The sequence below is a fragment of the Lissotriton helveticus genome, chromosome 7 (assembly GCF_964261635.1).
Source record: "Lissotriton helveticus chromosome 7, aLisHel1.1, whole genome shotgun sequence".
NCBI lineage: Eukaryota > Metazoa > Chordata > Amphibia > Caudata > Salamandridae > Lissotriton > Lissotriton helveticus.
The window spans coordinates 180,706,417-180,733,121 of record NC_136068.1 but is presented as its reverse complement, the minus strand read 5'-3'; the positions used below and the strand labels follow the sequence as shown (position 1 = coordinate 180,733,121).

General features: G+C 46.7%; 1 pseudogene across 1 annotated transcript in view; it reads left to right on the top strand.

The window, feature by feature from the left end:
* Positions 1 to 26,705, top strand: part of LOC144768989 (uncharacterized) — a 641,387-nt pseudogene that overhangs the window by 5,526 nt on the left and 609,156 nt on the right. Inside the window, exon 2 of the transcript XR_013598658.1 lies at positions 23,687 to 23,833. The product of XR_013598658.1 is annotated as an uncharacterized LOC144768989 (transcript). The remainder of the gene's footprint in view (positions 1 to 23,686; positions 23,834 to 26,705) is intronic.

Sequence of the window (26,705 nt, the reverse complement as noted above, 5' to 3'; positions counted from 1 at the left end):
CACGTTATTTCATTATAAAGTCCCCGTTTCTAGGCCTCAAAAGGGCCTGGACACCAGATTCAGCTCCTGTCTCCTGAAACCTCGCTGAGGAGCGATACAGCCCCCACCTGTATCCTCGACCCTTCACTTACTTCCTGCCTCGCAGTGCCCGGCTCACCCTGGCTCAGCCTCTAAGTCTGCCAAAAGTATGTTATAGTTCCAGTTATCAGTTCAGTCCTCCTTCTCTGCATTCCTAAGCTACTGAACTGCATCAATAGTTTCCGTCATTGTCTAGCCTTCACGTCTCCACGTTAGAGAAATACTGCATTTAATGGTCATTTAATATTCTTCATCACGCACTACATGTAGAATAATGCATGGTCCAGTCTTAGAATCAAGTTAGCCTTTCCTCTCCTGACTTCTAGTTTATATCAACATGTTCTCTAAACATCAGATACTAGATACTGTTTAGGTACATGTCGCCCTGACTCTCCAGACTTCAGTCTCTGCTCCTAGCACAGAGTTCATAGCCCCCAGCTTCTCCTAGTGATACGTCATTGCTAGTTTGCGCGCACCATCAGGTTAGAGGTCTCGGCTCCTCAGGTAGCCCCCTCCATGGTTTCCGCCCCATTCATGACATATTCTGTTACGTTTGCATCACATGTCTATGTATACGCCCTGTTACACCTCTTTTCGCCCTTATCTTTCGCGACTACTACGCGTCACGCCTTCTGCTCCACCCACTGCTACGCCTACTGCAATGTAATGCTATGTGTTTGCGTTATGTATATATGCTCATATATTGTTATTAAAAGCTAGCGCGCTCATCCCAGATCCAGCCCCAGCAGCTGCTGGGCCCTGTCATCCTATTCCTATGCAGGTTGTCCTGTTCCTGTCCTTATGCTGTATTAAACCTGCAAAACTCCTACTACCTCGAATCTTGACTCTTATTTATTGAGCTATCTGTTATGATATATGTCTAGTCAAAAAGAGAGGTATTATTTATTTATTTACCACATAATGGCGCCCGAATAGGGACTTGCCCTTTCCCCACGCGTCGGTGAAGCCACGCCGACCCCCTGACCCTCTGCAGTCGTGACGGAACTCTTCTGTGCACCGGCAGATATTTCTGCTTCAAGTATCCCTCAGGCCCACGGAGGAGACGGAGGAGGCGGTCCAGCATCCAAACGAGACGGTGGAGGAACGCGGCGAGTCCCGACCAGAGCCCAAGCCAAGAGTCCAAGGTCCGAGGTATCCGGAGGCCCACCCGTAACTGAAGTCCGAAGTTCGTCGTCCGTCGTCGTAGCAGTCCAGTCCAGTCCGAGGCCTTCCGTTCTTGCTGCCCGGTGAGTACCATTACTGGGGTAGTATCTAGACAGGGTCAATCTAAATTGACTCTGGTCCGTGGGTTGGTGGTACACAGACTCACAAACGAAGTGTTCACCTAGGTGGATACGGGTCTTGATGCGTCCCTTTATGGGACCGGTATGTTCCGTACTGTTTCAGCAGTGCATCCAGTAACTCTAGTCTGTTCCGTTCTCGAGAAATTCTTGTGTTTCTGTTCTCAGTATTCCAGGTAATATTCTGTCCGAACTGTTATGTTATGATGTTGTTCAATGTATTTCCAATGTCGTGGTATGCCTGAATTGTTTTCCCAGTTGTTATTGTTCCTCGTGTATTGTATTGTGTTCCGATTCAAGTTTACAATGTCTCTCTTTTCGAGATTACGTCAGCTAAGAACTAGAAAGGGTTTGTTAGAAGAAGCAGTTCCTGTTCCGCCGAGGGACAGTCCAGGTCATTTTATGTATCAGAAGCATGGCATAAGCGCCATATTGTATCTAGATTTATGGGTAGAGTATACCAAACAGTTAGAAGAAAAGTATAGATGGCCCGTATCGGGTACATGGGATGCCGAATGCATCATGCGAGTAGAAGAGGCATTATGGAAAAAGAAAGCCAGACAGTCACAGAAAGATGCCATCGAGTTATGGCACAAAGAAGCTCATAAAAGAACTGAAAAGGAAATCAGAAAGTCAGAATTAAGTAGAGAATCCTTAGAACGAGCACAAGAAAAAGAACTAATCGAGATAGGTGAACAAGTCAAAGCCGAACAGTCAGACAGACAGAGGCATGCCCTTATTAGGGGTATGTATCCTCTCCTTGCCGAGGGCTTGCCAAAAGCGACCCCAGAGGCATCCAGTAATTTCCCGCCACCATTAGTTCCGACCAAGCTACGTCACAAACAGACCGCAGCTGATATTTTTATTTCGTCCTATTTGGACGACACAGTCCCAGAATATGCAAATCCTGTTCGCGCTCCGCCAGTCCCTGTAAATCAGGCACTTCCCGCTCCTCCAGACTCCGGAGTACCTGTTACGGTACCCCCGGTCCAGTCCGCCATACAAGTCCAGCCTGCATTTCCATTTCCCACTCTGCCAGGACGAAGAGCCTCAGTAGACAACTCCAGTTTAGGGGCCGCAGGAGGAGGTCCTCCTCAAACCCCGCCGCCACACAAGCGTTTAACGACAGCCGAATTACATGCACAAGCGTCACAGCGTACGCCCAGACATCAGACTGTAGCAGAAATAAGAAAATCCCTTGCCGAATGCGGCTATGATCCAGTCCCAGGCGAGGATAATATGGTTTTATATTCATTCCGCGTAAGAAAGGTGGCCGAGTATCTAGTCACCTTACCGAATATGAAAGAAGATCTAGACAGAATATATCGTTTCATCCGTACAGGGGATGATCCAGAAAGCATTAGCGAGGCCATGTCTCAAAGGAAAGCCGAGATCCAGCTCATGATATTAAAGTTTCTGATCAATTGTCTAATAAGAGAACAAGATTACCCGTCTAAAGATCCGGCCGAAATGAGAACCCTGACAAGGTGGAGTGATAATATAGCCGAGGGTAAGCACAAGACCGTCGGTGCTATGGAGAGTATGTACAAGAAAATCCGTAGAGAAATAATAAAGATACACGAACAACGTAAAGCAGCACAAGTAAGCGAGAAAGAAAGTAATTCTGATACTGAAGAGGTAGAGGACGAGAATCCCGCCAGAATAGCGTATGTAGGAAAATCTAGATTTCCAGATCGCCATTTACGCCTAGAACACAAGTCTACTTTCCATCATCCAGCACCAGAACAAGGTTCACTAGAACAAGTGTTTCAAGCTACCGATCACATTTTGAAATCACGAATCGGTTACAGTGAGTTAAGTACCATGCATGAACAAGAACTAGCCCGATCAGCAGTCCGATGGATTACTGATTCTACCACTTTTCCAGACGAAATAGTGGCACAAATGTTTCTGAAAATGTCCCCAGCCGAACAACGACTGGTGGGTATGTATATGATTCAGCACCTCATTACATTGTATGAGGGTCAGCACTCTGATCCAGGTCCGTTACATGATGTCCTGAACGAGTTACTCCAGTATAGATGGAAAGGTCTAGGTACCGATTTAATTAGTGTCATTCTAGAACAGCGTCACAAATATAGAACGTTTTTGAACCCGCATTTTGTTCATGTCTCACCCCCAGAAAGTAAACCATTTTACATGGAGAGACAGAATCCGTTACGAGAAGTCCACCCAGTTAGAGGAACGGGTGGCGAACTAGAACGAGTGTTTGTTTACACTCCAATTACAAAGATGGAACTCCTCGAGATGAAGAAATTAATTCCCTGTCATGACAAAGATCCAGCAGGGTTCCATAGAGAATTAAAAGACATGCTCCGTATGGGAGAATACACATATCCAGATATAATTAAAATGTTAAAGGTTCTGCTGCCCGCAGGGGTGTATGAAAAGCTCAAGGAAAAAGAATGGGAGGTGGGAGAGAAAAAGATCGATTGGGCAGTTCTAGAAGCCGAAGATAAGGCACGAGTACCAGGTACCGGTCTTGGAGATAAATGTAAAGAATTACCAGAATTATTAATACAAGTTTTACCTAGATTATTGACAACGAGAAAAGAAGACTGGGATGCAATCTCAGCCTGTAAACAAAAGCAAGATGAGGATATTAGTGATTTTTATTCTAGATTTGAAAAATGTTTCAGCATCAACAGTGGCCTCAAGACAAGTAGTGAGTCATACCCTCACCTTTTTGTTACTAAATTAGTCGAGAATTCAAGCCCACAAATTAAAAATCGAGTTTTGAAAGTCGAAAGTACCTGGCAAGCTAATACCCCGTCCCAGATGTTGCAGATGCTTCAATACCACCAGAATAGAATCAGAGAAGAACAAGAACACGAGAGAAAACGTATGAAAGATACGAAAATGAAAGTACTAGTTGCACAATCTGTTCCTCAAGACAGTCAGAAGAGGGGTCTGAATCAAGCCAGTCATCCTGCAGCTCCCGTTAAAGGGAACTGCAATTATTGTAAACAGCCAGGTCATTTTATAAACGAGTGTGCAGTTCTGAAACACAACATAGCTACTGGTAAGACTAAAGAAAGACCACGTCCGCCTAGACAAGAACAAGTTTCACAGATTCCTCAGCCACAGAATGCACCACAGACAGTTACAGCACCGCAGCCTATTGCTGCAACACAGCACGTTACATCGCAGATGTACCAGTATGCACAGTCTGAGTATCCAGAGTACCAGCAGTATTCATGAAACAGCCTAGAGAGGGAGGTAGGCTTGCCTCTCATCGAGATACCTGTAGATCAAGAAGGTCCCTATGTTCACAGTCAAGTATTAGGGAAAGACAGAAAGTTTTTGATTGATACAGGGGCAAGTAGGACCACAATTAGTCACGCCGAAGTTCCAGGGGCTCCGCTCTCAGGCTCAAGAAATGTTTCCCTTGGATTTTCAGGAAAACCTATCGTAAATGAGATTTCAAAGCCAGTTACTCTAAAAGTAGGTCCATTGTCCCGCACTACTGATCTGTTACTTACTAAATCATGTCCAGAAAACCTATTAGGCATTAAGACACTGAAAGAGTTAGGTGCAGTTATATGCTGTTCCCCAGAGGGAATACGATTGTTCCTACGTGACTTCAAGGGTCACTATGTATTACGAGATTTTGATTCAAGACTGTCTAATGTTCCACAGCATCTATGGGCGCAAGGTCCAACTGATGTAGGTTACATGCAAATCACACCCTATCGTGTGACTCTCAAGCCAGGTGTAGTGTTACCACGAATCAGACAGTACAGATTGCCACCTGAGGCTGTAGCAGCCTTATCCAAAATTATTGACGAGCTCATGGCTCAAGGAGTGGTTGTAGAAACTGACTCCAATGTATGTAATTCTCCGATCATTCCAGTCATGAAACGTACTGATCCAAATGCACCCCCAGTATATCGATTAGTGATTGACCTACGAGAGCTTAATAAATGTATTATTCCGCAGTACCCAGTTGTCCCAGACATCTCTTCCCTATTAACGGCCATTGATTCCGAAGCCACGTTCTTCACTGTCATAGACCTCAAGAACGCATTTTTCAGTGTTCCTATTCATCCAGACAGCCAGTTCCTTTTCGGATTTTGTTTAAATGGAAGGAGCTATATGTTCACACGAGCTCCTCAAGGTTTCACAGAAAGTCCTAGTATTTACAGTCAAGCACTCAAGAGACAACTAGACAACATTCACATGCCAACTGACACTGCCCTGCTCCAGTATGTCGATGATCTACTGATCACAGCCCGTTCTGAACGTGCTTGCGAGCGAGCATCCCTTACAGTTTTGTATTTTCTGGCCGAGATGGGGCACAAGGTGTCCCCTTCCAAGCTTCAATTCTGTGTCCAGCAAGTGGTCTACTTAGGACACTTGCTGTCCAAGAGGGGTAGGCAGTTGACACCAGACCGTATCCAGTTAATAGCGAGTCTTCCTCAGCCCAAGACCCAGAAGGAGGTACGTGCTTTTATTGGCCTTACTTCTTACTGCAGACAATGGATTCCCCAGTATGCATTTCTAGCCAAGCCACTGATACAGTTAACGACACAGGAGGCAGCCGTATCGACTGTCCTCCCTTGGACATCTGAACATACACTTAGTTTCAATGAGTTAAAGAAAGCTTTATGCCGAGCTCCAGTTCTAGCGACACCGAACTACAGTAAGCCTTTTACACTTTTCGTCACTGAACGCGAAGGTACAGCATTATCTGTTCTCACACAAGATCAAGCAGGACAATACAAGCCCTGTGCTTATTTTTCGAGCACATTAGATCCTGTAGCCCAGGCTCTGCCTGCGTGCCTCAAGTCAGTTGCAGCCACAGCCCTAGCTATCAGACAAAGTGATTCCATAGTCTTAGGACATACCTTGACAGTACAAGTTCCACATTCTGTGGAAGTTCTTTTAAATCGAACACAAACTCAGCACTTGACAATTGCACGTTTAACAGGTTATGAATTGACACTGTTCCAGCCTCACATAGAAATCAGACGCTGCAACATTTTAAATCCTGCTACATTGTTACCATCAGTTAATTCAAATCCAGCCACACATGATTGCGTGGAAGTAGTTAACATTACGACAAAGCCAAGACAAGATCTGACAGATACTCCGTTACCAGATCCCGACCTGACACTTTATGTGGATGGTTCATGCCTAAGAACTAGTACAGGAGAACTAGTCGCCGCGTATGCAGTGACTACTGACACTGAAGTTATTGAAACACACCGTATTGATACCCTGTCCGCTCAAGCAGCAGAGCTAGTTGCTCTGACACAAGCCTGCATACACGCCAAGAACTTGAAAGTTAATGTTTACACAGATTCACGTTACGCATTTGGAGTTGTACACGACTTCGGAGTGCTCTGGCAGGAGAGAGGTTTCATGACTTCTCATGGAACCAAGATTCAGCATGGTCTCCTTATTCAAGCTCTGTTAGATGCCATACATTTACCGACATCTATCGCTATCATGAAGTGCAAAGCACATACGAAAGTTACTGACATTATTTCTCAAGGTAACGATCTAGCAGATCGCACAGCCAAGCTTACAGCACAGACTCTAGACATTCCAGTTAATATGACACACACTCCAGATCCGATTACATGCATGACAGTTAAGGACCCTACACAAGATGTCATAGATATCCAGTTACATGCTACTCCCGAAGAAATCAAGAAATGGTCCGAACAAGGAGGGGTCCAGACAGATCAAGGATGGGTAACGAAGGGTAAAGCCACATGGTTTCTCCCCGACTCTATGGTTCAAGTCATTATTAATACCGCACATAGTCCAGCACATTTAGGAGAAAAAGCTATGTTAGACAGTATCCAGAACATTTGGTTCAACAAGCATTTACGAGCTGCAGCCAAGCAGAAAGTCCGTACCTGTATGATATGTTGTCAGTTTAATCCAGGTAAAAGTGTCCCGGTGGAACAAGGTGGATTCCAGCCCCCTGACCACCCTTTTGAAGTCCTCCAGATGGATTATATTCAGATGGAGCGATGTCGAGGTTTCAAGTATGTCCTTGTAGTTGTATGCGCTTTGTCCAGGTGGACAGAAGCATATCCAGTCCCAGATTACACAGCCGCGACCACTGCCAAGCAGTTGGTTCGTGAGTTCTTCCCCCGTTATGGACTCCCTAGAGTCGTATATTCTGACAACGGCCAGCCATTCTCATCTGAACTCATGAAGCATGTTTCCCTTTTGTTAGGGTACCAGTGGAAGTTCCATTGTGTACGCCATCCTGAAGCAGCCGGTCTCGTAGAGAGACATAACCAGACCCTGAAAATCCGAATTGCCAAAGTGTGTAAAGAGAAAGGTGTGGACTGGCTAGTAGCTCTGCCAGTCGCTTTATTTTATATGCGCATGGTCGCACATTCCAGATCAGGTCTGTCCCCGTATGAGGTCGTTTTCGGCCGCCCCCCTAACATGTGGGGTACTCCTAGACCCCGAAGTATTACCGATGTTTCAAGTAGTATGCTGACAGATTACCTAGCTTCCTTGATGTCTGCCCTCAACTCATGTCGTTCACAGGTTGCCGCCGCATTTCCAGACAATACCGAGGTGGCACCGCATGAAATCGTTCCAGGATCCATGGTGATGGTCCGCAACTTTGACAGATCAAGTCCGCTGGAGCCTCGTTGGAAAGAGCCCCGACAGGTCCTCCTCACCACCCGTACAGCCGTGAAGTTGGAAGGACGCAAAGGCTGGGTGCACCTTTCTCATATTAAACTTTTTAATGGACTGAAACCCGTCTTAAAGAACATTTCCCAGGATTTGAAGGATTGCCAAAGCATTGTTCTCAAGGACTGTCCCGCAAATGACATTGTTACAACCCCTCCCCTGTTAGAGAAAACTCCGCAGCAGGAGTATAAACAGAAATTAAGGTCTAGTAAAATAAGTCAGTCAGTTTGATTGTCTAAGTCCTCCCCTAGGTGAAACGGTTAGACTGTTTCTGACATGTATAAAATAGACCCCCATAGTGAGAGAGTTAGTCAAAACTCAATCCGATGTATCGTTTTTCTATGTTTCATATTGTTTTTCAGCCTTATGATTTCCTGCACCAGTTATGCATTTTTCTTGTATTTCCCAGTTCTTCATGTAAATAAGTCTGCTAATGCTACAGTAGAGCACACGTTTAGTGATCTGCCTCCCCATGAACTCTCTTACCGCCTCGCCATGCGAAATAACTCATTCATCCGCATGTTACATTACTCACACCAGACCAGCAATGCCACTAATTGTTGGGTGTGTGGTCGACTCCCCCCTTTCCAGACACCGAAGGGAGTTCTACCACTTTTTCCTTATCCATTCTCACATAATGGTTCGTGTGGAGCATGGTCCACGTTAACGTCATCCTCAATAGATATGTCTTTTCTTAACAGTACATGTTTTCCAGACAAGCAAGGTCTCCCCCACAGAACAGGTTTAGATCTAGAAAATGAAGTGTATAATTTAGGTAATTATTCGTCGAATTTCATGGTCCTGAATGTTCAGTCTGATACTACTCCAGACTTACCTGCTATTTCAGTACTACCAGTCAAAGGCGAATTATGTGTCCGTAATTATGGTTCCGTACATGTAGGACATAGTGATTGTACTACTATTGTCAAGTATAGTGACAGTGGGAAATCTATCTTCAAAGCTTCACGTCATTCTTATTTTATTTGTGGTCAAACCGCATATGTTCGTTTGCATCTCGATTGGGAGGGAACCTGTTACATTGCCTTCCTACTGCCACCAGTTTTCCTAGCCCCACCTGATTATCATAGAAATACACATCTAGTACACATTAGACATAAAAGGGAGTCCCCAATTGTCGATTATACTGAAACTGCTCTAGAACAGTATACAGATTTCAACAGAGGTTTCTTCTTCTTTATAGGACCTATCCAGAATAGTAAGCTAATCCGTAGGTTAACAAGAACTCTTGAAGCTGTAGTAAATGAGACTGCCTCTGCTCTAGGTAACTTAACCGAAGAGCAATCTGCTATGAGATTTGTCGTTTTACAGAATCGTCTCGTCCTTGACGTCATACTGGCCGATAGGGGCGGGGCCTGTAGAGTCATCGGATCCAGTTGCTGCATTTTCATTCCAAATAACGCGCCGTCTGTTTATTCAGCTATAACCAGACTCCATAAGATTGCCCATCTGATACACCAAGACCCAGGCACCTGGACATGGTCCGGTTGGTTCTGGAATATAATTTCCGCATGGGGATGGAAAATATTGTCCTTTCTAGGTATTGCAGTAGCGATCATATTCAGCTGCTGCCTCTGTATACAATGTGGCCCTGCGATTTGCGGCATTTGTGCTACCTCTTGTATTCCTAGTCCCAAGCCCCGTTCTAAATCCCGTTCCAGGATAATTCGAGACGAGCAAATGATACTGTATGAAATGATAGACGGTATCATGAAAATTGATGTTTCCTGATGGAAACGTAGTGACAAGGAGGGAATGTGGAAAAGTAAATTTTGCCATGTTCTGTGTCCCTACGTGTCATCCATCATATGTTATGTGTGCATGATTAAATATGCATATGTATTCCCCATGTCCGATTAATGACGCAATTACAGTTGTGTCCACTTCTAGTATGCCAGTTTCCAGTCCTCGTGAATACTACGAATATCAGGCCTATGTAAAGCTACGTTGCCACGTTTCTCAGTGTGCACGTTATTTCATTATAAAGTCCCCGTTTCTAGGCCTCAAAAGGGCCTGGACACCAGATTCAGCTCCTGTCTCCTGAAACCTCGCTGAGGAGCGATACAGCCCCCACCTGTATCCTCGACCCTTCACTTACTTCCTGCCTCGCAGTGCCCGGCTCACCCTGGCTCAGCCTCTAAGTCTGCCAAAAGTATGTTATAGTTCCAGTTATCAGTTCAGTCCTCCTTCTCTGCATTCCTAAGCTACTGAACTGCATCAATAGTTTCCGTCATTGTCTAGCCTTCACGTCTCCACGTTAGAGAAATACTGCATTTAATGGTCATTTAATATTCTTCATCACGCACTACATGTAGAATAATGCATGGTCCAGTCTTAGAATCAAGTTAGCCTTTCCTCTCCTGACTTCTAGTTTATATCAACATGTTCTCTAAACATCAGATACTAGATACTGTTTAGGTACATGTCGCCCTGACTCTCCAGACTTCAGTCTCTGCTCCTAGCACAGAGTTCATAGCCCCCAGCTTCTCCTAGTGATACGTCATTGCTAGTTTGCGCGCACCATCAGGTTAGAGGTCTCGGCTCCTCAGGTAGCCCCCTCCATGGTTTCCGCCCCATTCATGACATATTCTGTTACGTTTGCATCACATGTCTATGTATACGCCCTGTTACACCTCTTTTCGCCCTTATCTTTCGCGACTACTACGCGTCACGCCTTCTGCTCCACCCACTGCTACGCCTACTGCAATGTAATGCTATGTGTTTGCGTTATGTATATATGCTCATATATTGTTATTAAAAGCTAGCGCGCTCATCCCAGATCCAGCCCCAGCAGCTGCTGGGCCCTGTCATCCTATTCCTATGCAGGTTGTCCTGTTCCTGTCCTTATGCTGTATTAAACCTGCAAAACTCCTACTACCTCGAATCTTGACTCTTATTTATTGAGCTATCTGTTATGATATATGTCTAGTCAAAAAGAGAGGTATTATTTATTTATTTACCACACTTACACTGGGAAGGAAACAAGCTTCCGGGGACCGGTTTCTGGCATTACAGCCGTCTTCGGCCCGGCTTGCTTGAATCCTGATGGTGCAATGAGCAAGGGACTCATGTCTGAGTATACCCTTCCACGCTTATGGTGGACAAAAATATTTACAACAAGGGGTGGTGAGGGACAGAGTCTCTGAATTAAGCAGAATACTCTCACCCAGTCAAGAGATCAGGGCTAGATCCAACACCGTTTTTTAGCTCACTGCACCATCCCAGTTTCAGAACCTGGCTGTATGCAAATTAGTCTGTTCCTGTCCCAGTGCATGATGGGAACAGGGCAAACCAAACTACAAAAGCCAATTCTTACACTGGGAAGGAAACAAGCTTCCGGGGACCGGTTTCTGGCATTACAGCCGTCTTCGGCCCGGCTTGCTTGAATCCTGATGGTGCAATGAGCAAGGGACTCATGTCTGAGTATACCCTTCCACGCTTATGGTGGACAAAAATATTTACAACAAGAGGTGGTGAGGGACAGAGTCTCTGAATTAAGCAGAATACTCTCACCCAGTCAAGAGATCAGGGCTAGATCCAACACCGTTTTTTAGCTCACTGCACCATCCCAGTTTCAGAACCTGGCTGTATGCAAATTAGTCTGTTCCTGTCCCAGTGCATGATGGGAACAGGGCAAACCAAACTACAAAAGCCAATTCTTACACTGGGAAGGAAACAAGCTTCCGGGGACCGGTTTCTGGCATTACAGCCGTCTTCGGCCCGGCTTGCTTGAATCCTGATGGTGCAATGAGCAAGGGACTCATGTCTGAGTATACCCTTCCACGCTTATGGTGGACAAAAATATTTACAACAAGGGGTGGTGAGGGACAGAGTCTCTGAATTAAGCAGAATACTTTCACCCAGTCAAGAGATCAGGGCTAGATCCAACACCGTTTTTTAGCTCACTGCACCATCCCAGTTTCAGAACCTGGCTGTATGCAAATTAGTCTGTTCCTGTCCCAGTGCATGATGGGAACAGGGCAAACCAAACTACAAAAGCCAATTCTTACACTGGGAAGGAAACAAGCTTCCGGGGACCGGTTTCTGGCATTACAGCCGTCTTCGGCCCGGCTTGCTTGAATCCTGATGGTGCAATGAGCAAGGGACTCATGTCTGAGTATACCCTTCCACGCTTATGGTGGACAAAAATATTTACAACAAGGGGTGGTGAGGGACAGAGTCTCTGAATTAAGCAGAATACTCTCACCCAGTCAAGAGATCAGGGCTAGATCCAACACCGTTTTTTAGCTCACTGCACCATCCCAGTTTCAGAACCTGGCTGTATGCAAATTAGTCTGTTCCTGTCCCAGTGCATGATGGGAACAGGGCAAACCAAACTACAAAAGCCAATTCTTACACTGGGAAGGAAACAAGCTTCCGGGGACCGGTTTCTGGCATTACAGCCGTCTTCGGCCCGGCTTGCTTGAATCCTGATGGTGCAATGAGCAAGGGACTCATGTCTGAGTATACCCTTCCACGCTTATGGTGGACAAAAATAGTTACAACAAGGGGTGGTGAGGGACAGAGTCTCTGAATTAAGCAGAATACTCTCACCCAGTCAAGAGATCAGGGCTAGATCCAACACCGTTTTTTAGCTCACTGCACCATCCCAGTTTCAGAACCTGGCTGTATGCAAATTAGTCTGTTCCTGTCCCAGTGCATGATGGGAACAGGGCAAACCAAACTACAAAAGCCAATTCTTACACTGGGAAGGAAACAAGCTTCCGGGGACCGGTTTCTGGCATTACAGCCGTCTTCGGCCCGGCTTGCTTGAATCCTGATGGTGCAATGAGCAAGGGACTCATGTCTGAGTATACCCTTCTACGCTTATGGTGGACAAAAATATTTACAACATGGGGTGGTGAGGGACAGAGTCTCTGAATTAAGCAGAATACTCTCACCCAGTCAAGAGATCAGGGCTAGATCCAACACCGTTTTTTAGCTCACTGCACCATCCCAGTTTCAGAACCTGGCTGTATGCAAATTAGTCTGTTCCTGTCCCAGTGCATGATGGGAACAGGGCAAACCAAACTACAAAAGCCAATTCTTACACTGGGAAGGAAACAAGCTTCCGGGGACCGGTTTCTGGCATTACAGCCGTCTTCGGCCCGGCTTGCTTGAATCCTGATGGTGCAATGAGCAAGGGACTCATGTCTGAGTATACCCTTCCACGCTTATGGTGGACAAAAATATTTACAACAAGGGGTGGTGAGGGACAGAGTCTCTGAATTAAGCAGAATACTTTCACCCAGTCAAGAGATCAGGGCTAGATCCAACACCGTTTTTTAGCTCACTGCACCATCCCAGTTTCAGAACCTGGCTGTATGCAAATTAGTCTGTTCCTGTCCCAGTGCATGATGGGAACAGGGCAAACCAAACTACAAAAGCCAATTCTTACACTGGCAAGGAAACAAGCTTCCGGGGACCGGTTTCTGGCATTACAGCCGTCTTCGGCCCGGCTTGCTTGAATCCTGATGGTGCAATGAGCAAGGGACTCATGTCTGAGTATACCCTTCCACGTTTATGGTGGACAAAAATATTTACAACAAGGGGTGGTGAGGGACAGAGTCTCTGAATTAAGCAGAATACTCTCACCCAGTCAAGAGATCAGGGCTAGATCCAACACCGTTTTTTAGCTCACTGCACCATCCCAGTTTCAGAACCTGGCTGTATGCAAATTAGTCTGTTCCTGTCCCAGTGCATGATGGGAACAGGGCAAACCAAACTACAAAAGCCAATTCTTACACTGGGAAGGAAACAAGCTTCCGGGGACCGGTTTCTGGCATTACAGCCGTCTTCGGCCCGGCTTGCTTGAATCCTGATGGTGCAATGAGCAAGGGACTCATGTCTGAGTATACCCTTCCACGCTTATGGTGGACAAAAATATTTACAACAAGGGGTGGTGAGGGACAGAGTCTCTGAATTAAGCAGAATACTCTCACCCAGTCAAGAGATCAGGGCTAGATCCAACACCGTTTTTTAGCTCACTGCACCATCCCAGTTTCAGAACCTGGCTGTATGCAAATTAGTCTGTTCCTGTCCCAGTGCATGATGGGAACAGGGCAAACCAAACTACAAAAGCCAATTCTTACACTGGGAAGGAAACAAGCTTCCGGGGACCGGTTTCTGGCATTACAGCCGTCTTCGGCCCGGCTTGCTTGAATCCTGATGGTGCAATGAGCAAGGGACTCATGTCTGAGTATACCCTTCTACGCTTATGGTGGACAAAAATATTTACAACAAGGGGTGGTGAGGGACAGAGTCTCTGAATTAAGCAGAATACTCTCACCCAGTCAAGAGATCAGGGCTAGATCCAACACCGTTTTTTAGCTCACTGCACCATCCCAGTTTCAGAACCTGGCTGTATGCAAATTAGTCTGTTCCTGTCCCAGTGCATGATGGGAACAGGGCAAACCAAACTACAAAAGCCAATTCTTACACTGGGAAGGAAACAAGCTTCCGGGGACCGGTTTCTGGCATTACAGCCGTCTTCGGCCCGGCTTGCTTGAATCCTGATGGTGCAATGAGCAAGGGACTCATGTCTGAGTATACCCTTCCACGCTTATGGTGGACAAAAATATTTACAACAAGAGGTGGTGAGGGACAGAGTCTCTGAATTAAGCAGAATACTCTCACCCAGTCAAGAGATCAGGGCTAGATCCAACACCGTTTTTTAGCTCACTGCACCATCCCAGTTTCAGAACCTGGCTGTATGCAAATTAGTCTGTTCCTGTCCCAGTGCATGATGGGAACAGGGCAAACCAAACTACAAAAGCCAATTCTTACACTGGGAAGGAAACAAGCTTCCGGGGACCGGTTTCTGGCATTACAGCCGTCTTCGGCCCGGCTTGCTTGAATCCTGATGGTGCAATGAGCAAGGGACTCATGTCTGAGTATACCCTTCCACGCTTATGGTGGACAAAAATATTTACAACAAGGGGTGGTGAGGGACAGAGTCTCTGAATTAAGCAGAATACTCTCACCCAGTCAAGAGATCAGGGCTAGATCAGGGCTCATTGCACCATCAGGATTCAAGCAAGCCGGGCCGAAGACGGCTGAAATGCCAGAAACCGGTCCCCAGAAGCTTGTTTCCTTCCCAGTGTAAGAATTGGCTTTTGTAGTCTGGTCTGCCCTGTTCCCATGATGCACTGGGCCAGGGACAGACTAATTTGCATACAGCCAGGTTCTGAAACTGGGATGGTGCAATGAGCTAAAAAATGGTGTTGGATCTAGCCCTGATCTCTTGACTGGGTGAGAGTACTCTGCTTAATTCAGAGACTCTGTCCATCACCACCCCTTGTTGTAAATAATTTTGTCCACCCTAAGCGTGGAAGGGTATACTCAGATGTGAGTCCCTTGCTCATTGCACCATCAGGATTCAAGCAAGCCGGGCCGAAGACGGCTGAAATGCCAGAAACCGGTCCCCGGAAGCTTGTTTCCTTCCCAGTGTAAGAATTGGCTTTTGTAGTCTGGTCTGCCCTGTTCCCATGATGCACTGGGCCAGGGACAGACTAATTTGCATACAGCCAGGTTCTGAAACTGGGATGGTGCAATGAGCTAAAAAACGGTGTTGGATCTAGCCCTGATCTCTTGACTGGGTGAGAGTACTCTGCTTAATTCAGAGACTCTGTCCATCACCACCCCTTGTTGTAAATAATTTTGTCCACCCTAAGCGTGGAAGGGTATACTCAGATGTGAGTCCCTTGCTCATTGCACCATCAGGATTCAAGCAAGCCGGGCCGAAGACGGCTGAAATGCCAGAAACCGGTCCCCGGAAGCTTGTTTCCTTCCCAGTGTAAGAATTGGCTTTTGTAGTCTGGTCTGCCCTGTTCCCATGATGCACTGGGCCAGGGACAGACTAATTTGCATACAGCCAGGTTCTGAAACTGGGATGGTGCAATGAGCTAAAAAACGGTGTTGGATCTAGCCCTGATCTCTTGACTGGGTGAGAGTACTCTGCTTAATTCAGAGACTCTGTCTATCACCACCCCTTGTTGTAAATAATTTTGTCCACCCTAAGCGTGGAAGGATATACTCAGATGTGAGTCCCTTGCTCATTGCACCATCAGGATTCAAGCAAGCCGGGCCGAAGACGGCTGAAATGCCAGAAACCGGTCCCCGGAAGCTTGTTTCCTTCCCAGTGTAAGAATTGGCTTTTGTAGTCTGGTCTGCCCTGTTCCCATGATGCACTGGGCCAGGGACAGACTAATTTGCATACAGCCAGGTTCTGAAACTGGGATGGTGCAATGAGCTAAAAAACGGTGTTGGATCTAGCCCTGATCTCTTGACTGGGTGAGAGTACTCTGCTTAATTCAGAGACTCTGTCCATCACCACCCCTTGTTGTAAATAATTTTGTCCACCCTAAGCGTGGAAGGGTATACTCAGATGTGAGTCCCTTGCTCATTGCACCATCAGGATTCAAGCAAGCCGGGCCGAAGACGGCTGAAATGCCAGAAACCGGTCCCCGGAAGCTTGTTTCCTTCCCAGTGTAAGAATTGGCTTTTCTAGTCTGGTCTGCCCTGTTCCCATGATGCACTGGGCCAGGGACAGACTAATTTGCATACAGCCAGGTTCTGAAACTGGGATGGTGCAATGAGCTAAAAAACGGTGTTGGATCTAGCCCTGATCTCTTGACTGGGTGAGAGTACTCTGCTTAATTCAGAGACTCTGTCCATCACCACCCCTTGTTGTAAATAATTTTGTCCACCCTAAGCGTGGAAGGGTATACTCAGATGTGAGTCCCTTGCTCATTGCACCATCAGGATTCAAGCAAGCCGGGCCGAAGACGGCTGAAATGCCAGAAACCGGTCCCCGGAAGCTTGTTTCCTTCCCAGTGTAAGAATTGGCTTTTCTAGTCTGGTCTGCCCTGTTCCCATGATGCACTGGGCCAGGGACAGACTAATTTGCATACAGCCAGGTTCTGAAACTGGGATGGTGCAATGAGCTAAAAAACGGTGTTGGATCTAGCCCTGATCTCTTGACTGGGTGAGAGTACTCTGCTTAATTCAGAGACTCTGTCCATCACCACCCCTTGTTGTAAATAATTTTGTCCACCCTAAGCGTGGAAGGGTATACTCAGATGTGAGTCCCTTGCTCATTGCACCATCAGGATTCAAGCAAGCCGGGCCGAAGACGGCTGAAATGCCAGAAACCGGTCCCCGGAAGCTTGTTTCCTTCCCAGTGTAAGAATTGGCTTTTGTAGTCTGGTCTGCCCTGTTCCCATGATGCACTGGGCCAGGGACAGACTAATTTGCATACAGCCAGGTTCTGAAACTGGGATGGTGCAATGAGCTAAAAAACGGTGTTGGATCTAGCCCTGATCTCTTGACTGGGTGAGAGTACTCTGCTTAATTCAGAGACTCTGTCCATCACCACCCCTTGTTGTAAATAATTTTGTCCACCCTAAGCGTGGAAGGGTATACTCAGATGTGAGTCCCTTGCTCATTGCACCATCAGGATTCAAGCAAGCCGGGCCGAAGACGGCTGAAATGCCAGAAACCGGTCCCCGGAAGCTTGTTACCTTCCCAGTGTAAGAATTGGCTTTTGTAGTCTGGTCTGCCCTGTTCCCATGATGCACTGGGCCAGGGACAGACTAATTTCCATACAGCCAGGTTCTGAAACTGGGATGGTGCAATGAGCTAAAAAACGGTGTTGGATCTAGCCCTGATCTCTTGACTGGATGAGAGTACTCTGCTTAATTCAGAGACTCTGTCCATCACCACCCCTTGTTGTAAATAATTTTGTCCACCCTAAGCGTGGAAGGGTATACTCAGATGTGAGTCCCTTGCTCATTGCACCATCAGGATTCAAGCAAGCCGGGCCGAAGACGGCTGAAATGCCAGAAACCGGTCCCCGGAAGCTTGTTTCCTTCCCAGTGTAAGAATTGGCTTTTGTAGTCTGGTCTGCCCTGTTCCCATGATGCACTGGGCCAGGGACAGACTAATTTGGATACAGCCAGGTTCTGAAACTGGGATGGTGCAATGAGCTAAAAAACGGTGTTGGATCTAGCCCTGATCTCTTGACTGGGTGAGAGTACTCTGCTTAATTTAGAGACTCTGTCCATCACCACCCCTTGTTGTAAAAAATTTTGTCCACCCTAAGCGTGGAAGGGTATACTCAGATGTGAGTCCCTTGCTCATTGCACCATCAGGATTCAAGCAAGCCGGGCCGAAGACGGCTGAAATGCCAGAAACCGGTCCCCGGAAGCTTGTTTCCTTCCCAGTGTAAGAATTGGCTTTTGTAGTCTGGTCTGCCCTGTTCCCATGATGCACTGGGCCAGGGACAGACTAATTTGCATACAGCCAGGTTCTGAAACTGGGATGGTGCAATGAGCTAAAAAACGGTGTTGGATCTAGCCCTGATCTCTTGACTGGGTGAGAGTACTCTGCTTAATTCAGAGACTCTGTCCATCACCACCCCTCGTTGTAAATAATTTTGTCCACCCTAAGCGTGGAAGGGTATACTCAGATGTGAGTCCCTTGCTCATTGCACCATCAGGATTCAAGCAAGCCGGGCCGAAGACGGCTGAAATGCCAGAAACCGGTCCCCTGAAGCTTGTTTCCTTCCCAGTGTAAGAATTGGCTTTTGTAGTCTGGTCTGCCCTGTTCCCATGATGCACTGGGCCAGGGACAGACTAATTTGCATACAGCCAGGTTCTGAAACTGGGATGGTGCAATGAGCTAAAAAACGGTGTTGGATCTAGCCCTGATCTCTTGACTGGGTGAGAGTACTCTGCTTAATTCAGAGACTCTGTCCATCACCACCCCTTGTTGTAAAAAACTATATACATTATAAGCATAAATATAAGGAGTGTATATATTTGAACTATAAGTAATATATACATTTGTTATGCATACTTGTATGAGACTATATATATATTTATTCATAAGTTTATGAGGACATCATTTTTGTATGTGCTGCATGTCCAGGAGAGGGATTAATGTAGGTCGACTCTTCGAGCGAGGACGGGGTGCGGAGGTAAACCATGCGGATCTAAGGTTCAAGTTGGACCAGCATAATGCCTGAAGACTGTAGGAAGCTGGGTTTCTGTTGCAGTAACCCCCATTTTTTGCCAGACTACGGATGCCCTTTGACTTGATGGGCCCCGTGTCCCTGTCAATCAGGTTCCTAGGGCATGTGTTCTTTCCCAAAACTGTACATTGTACCCCCAATTGGCACCTCTCAGGCCACATGTCAGTCACTTGTAAAAGGTACCATGGGTAGGAAGGGCACTGTGGCCACTCCCCCACGTAGGGTGAGCACTAAGCATGGGCGAATTTTGCGAATTGGCAATTCGCGAATTTGCGGATTTGCGAATTGGCAATCCGCAAAATTCGCGAATTCGTGCGATTTTTTTTCTTTTTGCGTGTTCGCGGGTGTTCGCGAGGCGCTGTGCGTGTTCGCGGGTGTTCGCGAGGCACTTTGCAATTTCACGTTTTTTTTTTTTTGCCTGCTTAATCACTGCCACCCTCTCGTTTTTTATGCCCATCTGCCCTCTGTACCACTCGTTTCTGTGCCCTTCTGCCCTCTGCCCCACTCATTTTTTGTCCCCTTCTGCCCTCTGTCACACTATTGTGCCCTTCTGCCCTCAGCCCCACTTAGAATGGCGCCGGCAAGCTGCCAGCGCCATTCTAAAATAGCTAGAAATAGCTTCAACAGGAAGCACTAATAGATAAAGTAAAGCAGGTGCTCCAGTTGAAGGTCAAATTAAGTTACATAATCATTAATCACCCCAAGTTTGGGGTGATTAATGATTGTGTAACTGAATTTGAGCAGCACCTGCTTTACTTTATCTATTAGAGCTTCCTGTTGAAGCTGACTTTTGTAACTATTTTAGAATGGCTCTGGCAGCTTGCCGGCGCCATTCTAAAAGAGTTACAAAAGTCAGCTTGAACTTTTGACCCAATCCGTTCCGTTCGCGGATTTTGCGGGAAATTCCCGAATCTCGCGGATTGCGAATTTGCCGAAAATCCGCGAAATCCGCGAGCGGAACGGATTTTCCGCCCATGCTTAGTGAGCACATCAAGGGTATAGTCACCTTAAGGTCAGTAGCCCATTGGCTACTGACCTCGAGATCCCTAAAACACCCCCTAAATACAGTATTTAGGGATAGCCCTTAACCAAGAAGACAGATTCCCCCAATCTAAAAAGAAGAAGGATGAAAGAAGACGACCAGCAGAGGAGACTGCAAAGAAGCACTGACTTGGCCCCTGCCCTACCGGCCGTCGGCAGCTTCCGGAGACCCTGCGCCAAAAGTCCCCTTGTCCTGCAGCCAGTGACCTCCAGAACCTGTGGGAGGACTGACTGCCTTCAACAAAGACTGGATCTCCTGTGAACAGCAACTCTTTTCAAAAGAAACTCCCAAGAAAGACTCTGAGCCTGCTGAGGACAAAGAAACCAGATACCTGGAACCACCACTGCACCCGACCCCTACAGCCCAAATCCTGGTGGCCCTCTGGTCCCAAAAAGGTTTCCTTGTGCTTCAGAGTCTGAGTCCACCATGAGTTGACCCCTCCAGGACTCCCAACATCGCCTGCAGCCTCTGCACGAAGACCCCTAATCGCAAGTGGCCCGGTAAGGTGAAATCCAACCTCAACAGACACCCCTGCATCCAGCTGCCCTGGGGAAGAGAACCCGAGGTGCACATATATCCCCGAGCCCCCCAACCCACCTGCCCAGCTGTTGATTTCTCCTGGAAGACTTCCTGGACTGAGCCTGCAGCTAGAAAACAAAACCAGCAATCCCCATTGAAAACAACAGGGCACCCAAAGCCAAAACAGCACCCTGCACCCAGCTACCCCTTTGCCACAGCAGGTGTACCCTGTGTGCTAACTCAGATCCCCCTTTGCCCTGAGCCTAAAACCAGGAGGAGTTAAGCTCCCACAACCTTGTGGCTTGCTCGTGAGCAGCCACCAACCGGAGGCCCCCTATCACGCATTGGGCCTCAGCATTCTGCACCCGGCTGCCCTAGTGCCGCAGAGGGTGTTCTGAGAGTGCATCCTCGACCCTGGGGACCCCTGGTTCTAACTCCAGCATACCAACTCCTACAAACTTGCACTTACCTGCTAACCAGTAACTTAATTTCTTTCCGTCGGAATGCATTGACCATTTGTCCTTGAAAATTGTTCTACGTGTGGAGTTGGTTTGTATGATACACTGAAAAACTCCAAATGTACAAAGACTGATTTACATACCTTTTCTCTAGGAAATAACCCAGTGTGATATCTAGGCATATCTCACTGAGTAGAGAAAGTAATTTCAAAAGTAATCTAAAAGGTAACGTACAAAGTAATCTGAAAAGTAACTAAACAGTAATTTCGACATATTGACTTACCTGTATTTCATTCAACTGCATTTGAACCTGCATTCAATTTTAAGTCACTGAATAAGATTTTGCAAAGTATTTTTTCACTTACCTGCATCAGGCTTGGCCTGATTCTAGAACTAAAATAAAGAAATACTTTATTTATACAAACAAATTGGTCTGAGTTCAGTCTTTGAGTATGTGAACTACCTTCTGATAAAACCTTACTTCTGGCCCACACTACCACTAATAAAGAGTAAGGTGCTAACTACTTTTACCTCTGCCTACCTTTGGGGTTCCAGTGGACTCTGTGCACACACATGCTGAGATTTGCTCCTCCCCAGCAGCTCCGCTGTGCCGTACTCTGCCTCTGATCCCACCCGGGCAGGGTTCAAGACCGCAACGTGCCTCGTGCACCTCAGTGATGCCAGTTGCTGGTCTTGCCTTCTGTTTTTGCCGGTATTGTTTTATTCTGTTCTCCTCGCAGTGTGCCTATATCATTGTCTTATCCTTTTCTCCTAGCAGTGTGCCCATATTGTTGTTTTTATGCTTTTCTCCTAGCAGTTTCCTCTTATTGTTGTGCTGACATATTTGCCCATTTTGTGTAACCCGCTTCTGTGCCTGTGCCCATCTGTTTTTTGTTGTGCTGTCTGCTGTTCGTGTCCCCCGTTCCCGCTCAAAACCCCGCCTGCCTGACCACCCCCGCCTCCCAGCTGCAAGCCCCTCCCCCTCCCCTACTTAATGGCAGCCGCTGCGGGGGAACGCGAGCAAGACCTCTGACCCTCGGTCTGAGATCTACTCCTCCCCAGCAGCTCTGCTGTGCCATGTTCTGCCTCTGATCCCACCCAGGCAGCGTACGAAACCACGCCAACCCTCGCGCACCTCGCTGGTGCTCGTTGATGTGCTTGCCCTCTGGTTGTGCCGGTATTGTTTTTATTCTTTTCGCTTTCCAGTGTGCCCATATCATTGTTTTATTCTTCTATTCTAGCAGTGTGCAAGACCTCTGACCCTCAGTCTGCGGTCTGCGGTCTGCGATAGTCCGCGACCAGCGCCAGGAACCCTGGAGGCCCAGTTTGTATACCAAAGCAACCACAGCACCGAGACTGCCCTACTCACCCCTACTGATGACACCCATACCTTCCTGGACCAAGGCCACTCTGCAGCTTCCATGCAAGACGTCTCAGTCTGGATGACCAACAGCTGCCTGAAGCTCAATGCAGAGAAGACTGAAGTCCTTGTTCTCGGAAGCACGGCTCGGCATGGGCCAACACCTGGTGGCCGACTGCCCTCGGAAGCCCACCCACCTCCTCAGACCACACCAAAAACCTCGGCATCGTACTCGACTCATCACTCACCATGAACCGATAGGTCAGGCAGTCACCGCCAGCTGTTTTAACACACTCTGCATCCTCTGCAAGACCTTCAAATGGATCCCCCCCCGAATCAAGGAAGACAGTCACCCACGCACTCCTCACCAGTAGACTGGACTATGGAAACACACTCTACGCCGGCATCAACAAGTCCCTACTCCACAAACTCCAGACAATACAGAACACCACCGCCAGACTCATCTTAGACATCCCCCGGCACGAACACAGCAGCCAACACCTATAAAGACTCCACTGGCTCCTCGTAGAGAAAAGAGTCACCTTCAAAATACTCACTCATGCCTACAAATGCCTTCACAACAACAGATCTAAATACCTCAATGACAGAATCAACTTCCGCATACACAAGAGAAACCTCCGATCTACCAACCTCGCGCTGCCTGAAACCCCGCGCATCCACCGAGCCAGAGCAGGCAGAAGATCCTTCTCTCACATTGCAGCCAAGACCTGGAATAAGCTACCGGCAGACATCGTATGCACCCCCTTCCTGAACACCTTAAGGAAGACCCTTAAGACCTGGCTCTTCGGCTAAGTAAATCCAATGACCACCCTACCCCCAGTGCCTTCAGACCCTCACGGTGAGTAGTGCGCTTTACAATCCCCTGATACCTCATTTTGTTATAGTATATACAGGGCCAGCTTCCTACAGAAACCCTCTGTAGACATTTGGTTGAGAGCTATGTGTGAGGGCATTGTCTTTGTTAGAGAGTTGAGAGTGCAAGTTATTGTGAGGCAATGCCACCTCCAATTGAAAGGAACAGCTTTCTCATTCCTTGTCTACCACCTTCTGATGCTGTCTTCCAAGGTGAAGAATCCAGTGTCTGCTGCCCAAGTTCTGTCTCCATATAAAACCAGACCTGAATTGTCAATGTACTGATGCATGTCTCTTATTGCTGTTGTGTTCTGACAGTGAAGTCTGGAGTGTGTCCACACGAGCGTAAGGGCAATCTTCAAGACCAATTCAAGGATTCGTTCTGTGAGAAGGATGAAGACTGCCCTCTGGCTGAGAAGTGCTGCTTGGACAATAAGGACAAGTTTTGCAAGCCTCCCGCTAAAGGTACATATGAATTTAGCATTTTGTCTTCTTACCTTTACTGAATACTGCAATATGGATATATGTAAGTTTAGATTTAAGTATTCATGAGATTACATTTTTAGGAGGTCTCAATTTAGAATTTTAGACCTGGGTTTGATGCCATCTCACAATAGCACCACCAACACATATGTGAACAAAATGGGGCATCCAGTGCACTCTAGATGCATTGAGTTTGAATGTATTTTAATGGTGCTTTCGCGATACAAAGATTAATTTTTGCGCTTGGGATAGCTATATCACAAAAATCTAAAGCAGTAGACAAGAAGACCGCCCAAAATCACCTTATACACAATGGTATATTAGCAAAACACACAACATATGATATAAAGTAGTCTATCAGTTGAACTGACTTTCCCCGGAGTGACATTGAGAGGATCTTATTGAGTACCTATGTTTTTTTCTCACGTTCTTTTCTCTAAGGTACCAACTTTCAGCAAAATATCTTCTTGTGCTTCTAGTTACATTCTCAAAGATATCACTTAGAAGAAAGAAAATTCATTCATGCTCCTATTCAAGTAGTTCTTTTCTAGAATGAATCCGAGGGTACTCCGTCTGAAATTAGCATATAGGGGGACATCTTACCAGAAAACTAATGATGTGTTCAGTTTCACTACAAAGACACTCTGCAGTGGTAGATTGCTTTCTTTTGTTTACATAGCCTTCAAAGGGAGAGTGCCAGTTCTAGTTTGTGCGATGAGTCTCCTATCCTTGTAATACGTACGTTTCTCCAGGTAGGGTCGAACCAATAGCGCAACATCAAAAAGTCCTGTTGAACTTGCAGGGTGAAACCTCTCAGGAATCTTGCGCTTTTCATCCATTTCCACTGTAATACATTGTGAGTAGTCTGGTTTAGCATTTGAATTAACTTGAGCTTCAGTGCTCCATTTTCTGTGAAGAAGACCAGACCGAGGCTGTATACTAGTGATACAGGCAGATGCTCAGCCTAGCTTGAAATGTTCTTTCCAGGCTTTGTCTATCAAGTTTGCTCCAGGTGATCTCATTCTAGAAGCATTGACATGATCTGATGTCTACGTTCAGAGAGCACTTTGAGCAAAATCCTGGCATATCTTAGCATCAGGGCATGATGACTCCTATGGGTGCCTCAACCCAGAGAGCCCTCTAAAGACGGACTCTTTGTGATCTCTCCCACTGCCTGGAGCACTAGAAGAATTGGCCTTCGGTCAATAGCTCTCTCTCTCTGTTTCTTTCTCTGTCACACTCTCTTCCCTTGTCTTTCTCTCCCTCTCTTTTGCTCTTCTTCGCTTCTTTTTTCTATCTTCCTTACTCTTAGTCTTCCCACCCTCATTCTGACTTTCTCTCTCTCCCTCTTCCTCGCTATAACTAGCAGCATTGGGTGTTACAAAGGAAAGTCTCTCACTATAAAGGATATGAGGCACTGTGCTTTCTATCTAACCTCTTTTTGATACAGGCAAAAAAATTAACTATGAATTGAATGCAGAATTGTTAGGCTTTCTCATGGGTCAGCCTATCATCCTTATTTAAAATCAGGGTACTCACTGGGCATACATCAGTGTTAGCATTCAGGTCCACTAGCGCGTTTACTAAGTGGTGGTGCACACTTTTCCAAAACATGTGGTGTTATCGCTATTTGCAACTTCATTCTTTCCATGGGTACGCCATGAAAAGATAGCAGATTCAGACACATTCAGGCATCTCGATTTCCAATAAGCTTAAAGCATTTAAATAAGAATTTCGCAGGCTAGAGAGGAAAATGCATATAAAAAGCTCTCAAGTCGATCTCTTTGTCTCATAAAAACATCTTAGAGCCTATTAAAAAGGTATCAATCAATCAATCATCATAGCATTTGTAAAGCGCACTACATACCCATGAGGGTGTCAAGGCGCTAGGGGGGGAAAGCTGCCACTGTGCGAAGAGCCAGTTCTTGAGGAGTCTCTTGAAGGTCAGGAGGTCTTCGGTCTGCCTTAGGCGGATGGGGAGGGTGTTCCACGTCTTGGCGGCGAGGTGGGAGAATGATCTGCTGCCGGTGGTCACTCCTCAGATGCGGGGGACAGTGGAGACGGCGCGGTCTGCAGAGCGGAGCTGGCGGGACGGGGTGTTGAGGCTGAGTCGGCTGTTGAGGTATGCTGGTCCGGTGTCGTCGAGTGCCTTGTGTGCGTGGGTGAGGAGCTTGAAGGTTATCCTCTTGTTGATGGAGAGCCAGTGCAGGTCTCTCAGGTGGGGTGTGATGTGGCTGCAGCACGGGATGTCGAGGATCAGGCGTGTGGAGGCGTTCTTGATGCATTGGAGCTATTTCAAGAGTTTGGCCGGGGCTCCTGCGTAGAGTGCATTGCCGTAGTCCAGTCTACTGCTGAAGAGGGCCTGGGTGACCGTCCTTCTAGTTGTGGTGGGCATCCACTTGAAGCTCTGAAGCATCTTAACTCGTAAAATGAACTCAAGGCTGCACTCAAATGAGTAAAAGCTTTTAATTCAGTGAAAACATTGTTGTAACCCTCTTTTTCTTCCACTTGAGCTTTACCATTCCTTGTTGTTTTCAATCTTGTGCCTGCTAATATCTGTGTCTTACTGGGAGTCCCCTCTTTCTGTGCCACTGTCATTCAGTGAGGTCTATTTGAGTGTGTTTGTATTTGCCAGATCATCCTCAGGTATTTAGCCTTGCTGGAATTTTCTTATCCTCCTCTAAACGCAAAGAATAATCACTTAGATTAATTAAGCTCCTGCTCCATGCTGGATGCTTTTCCGCTTCCCATAGAAAATTTCTGTAGTTGATGATCGCCATGTTTGAAAGTTGCTTCTCCTCTACGCAGAAAAAGCAACCTGTACCACAATGGAGCCATGTACCTTTACAGCCTG